This window comes from Crocuta crocuta, unplaced genomic scaffold (assembly GCF_008692635.1).
Source record: "Crocuta crocuta isolate KB4526 unplaced genomic scaffold, BGI_CrCroc_1.0 scaffold95, whole genome shotgun sequence".
Lineage (NCBI taxonomy): Eukaryota > Metazoa > Chordata > Mammalia > Carnivora > Hyaenidae > Crocuta > Crocuta crocuta.
In genome coordinates this window covers 6,698,003-6,700,411 of record NW_027530971.1, presented here as the reverse complement: position 1 = coordinate 6,700,411, position 2,409 = coordinate 6,698,003, and positions in this window count along the sequence as shown.

Sequence of the window (2,409 nt, the reverse complement as noted above, 5' to 3'; positions counted from 1 at the left end):
CCCCAGCTCCGCCCCCGCCCGCCGCCCCGCAGGAAGTGCGCCCTGAGCCCTCGGCCGCAGTCCTCCGCGTGGCCGCCCTCGCCTCCCAGAGGCTGAACCGTGGAGGTTGCGCGCTGTCCCCGAACAAATGTTTAACGGCCATCAGAGGTGGGAAAAGACGTTGGAGCATCTTGTTCCATCCCGCCCGCGTTTACCTAGGCGCCCGCCGCAGGACGCTGGGGGGGCTCTGCGGCCCGCACGGGAGTCGGGATCGCCTGGCCTCGAAGATCATCAGAATGGGAGGAATTACGCCGCATAGTATACGAATGGCATAAAAGGCTGGGGGGCGCAGAGGAGCGGGAAGGCACGCGGTGGGAAACCTAGAAGGGAATTCAAGGAGGCCGCGTGAGGGTTCTTCCCGAGCGCCGCCGAGGGATCCCCAGGCCGTCGTGCTAAACCTCAGAGGAGTGAGCGTCAGAAAGAGATGGGGCGCCTGGGTGGCTCAGTCGGTTAAGCGTCCGACTTCGGCTCAGGTCATGATCTCACGGTTCGTGGGTTCGAGCCCCGCGTCGGGCTCTGTGCTGATAGCCAGCTCAGAGCCTGGAGCCGGTTTCGGATTCTCTGTGTCCCTCTCTCTCTCTCTCTCAGAAATAAATAAAACATTAAAAAAAAGAAAGAGAGGGAGTGCTACAGAGGATGTAGGACCCAAACTCATACCTTGACCCCAGTGCCTTTTGAGAGAACCGAATTTTCATGCGTTTGTGCTTCCTTTCTAGGCCTTTGACTGAACTGAATTCCCGTTTTTATTTGCCAGTAGAGTGGAGATAGTCAAGGCGTTACTTGAGCTCTTTGGGGTGAAAGTGCACCAACTTTAACCACCTTACCGGTCTCTGCATTTTCTTTGCTTAGGGCCAGGTCAGTAGGGGGCCCAAGTCTGCGCAAGAATAGATGGCTTCTAGCAAAGTAATGGGTAGGGAGTATTTTTTTCCTATGGACTTCCAACCCCCTCAGGTTTGTCCAGGTTCACCTGACACATTTTTTTAAGATTTTATTTTATTTTCTAAGTTTATTTATTTTGAGCGAAAGAGCACAAGCGCGCAAGTGGGGAAGGGGCAGGGAGAGGGAGAGAGAGAAACCCAAGCAGGCTCCATCCACTGTCAGCGCAGAGCCTAGCGGCTCCAAACGCGAAATTGAGATCATGACCTGAGCGGAAATCAAGAGTCAGATGCTCAACCGACTGAGCCACCCAGGCGCCCCTCACATGACAGATCTTGAAGTTGGGATTCACTGTGGTCTCCGCCTCGCCTTTATGGAGAAACCAGTGATACTTCAGCAGGAGGAGAATGCAGAGAGTTGAAGCTGAGCTAAAATATCACTCAGAGACTCGCTAAGCTTCAAAGACCTTATTTCCCCTGATACAATTGGTGGGGCCTTAGCCCTCAAGTGATCAGCTTTTCTCTCCCTGTATCGGTCTGCCTTTTGGCAAGACGTTGCAGAGGGCACTGGGAACAATTTTATACTCTGCATCTTGTCTACCTCAAAGGAATGCCGATGTCTGGTCCTCCTGGAGATGGGTAAAATTAATACTTTTATATTTAAGGGCCACTTTTTTTTAATGTTTTATTTATTTCTAGGAGAGAGAGAGAGACAGCATGAGCAGGGGAGGGTCAGAGAGAGAGGGAGTCACAGACTGAAACAGGCTCCAGGCTCTGAGCTGGCAGTCAGCACAGAGCCCGACGCGGGGCTCGAACCCACGAACCGCGAGATCATGACCCAAGCGGAAAGTCGGACGCTTAACCGACTAAGCCACCCAGGCACCCCTCAAGGGCCACTTATGACTACAGACCCTATTGTTCTTATTAACATCAAAATAAGTAGCATGGATATAACTAGAAATGAATGTTCTATAGATGTACAATATCGGTGGTTTTTACAGAATAGCGTCATTTATTTTAACAACCAGGCCACCTTAATATAATAGGGATCTTATTTTATGAAGACTCCACTTAGCTCCTCAGGTCACCAGGGAAGAGTGAAAAGAGAGCCACGTTTGGATCCCTGCTTAGTCACTACAAGTGGGTGACCATGATCAACTTACCTAACCTTAACGAACCTGTTTCCTAACCTAAAAAAGAAGGAGGGAGCATCACCTTGGTGGCGGCTGTGAAATAGCATATTCTGCATGTAACGTTCCTAGCAAAATGCTGGTGTGGAATAAACATTCCCTAAATGTTCCTTCCCTTCCTTTCCCCCTCTATCCGGTTTTCTCTACTATTGTTATAAAATAATAATTATAGAGTTTTCATATCTGAACAGGCTGCACTCCAAACTCCTGTGTTTGCTTAGTTTGGGTCAGAGTACCATTTTTCTGTGCTCCTACCAAAAACAAAAAATAAAACCCAGAAAACCAGAGTTCCTAAAAGGCCGTAT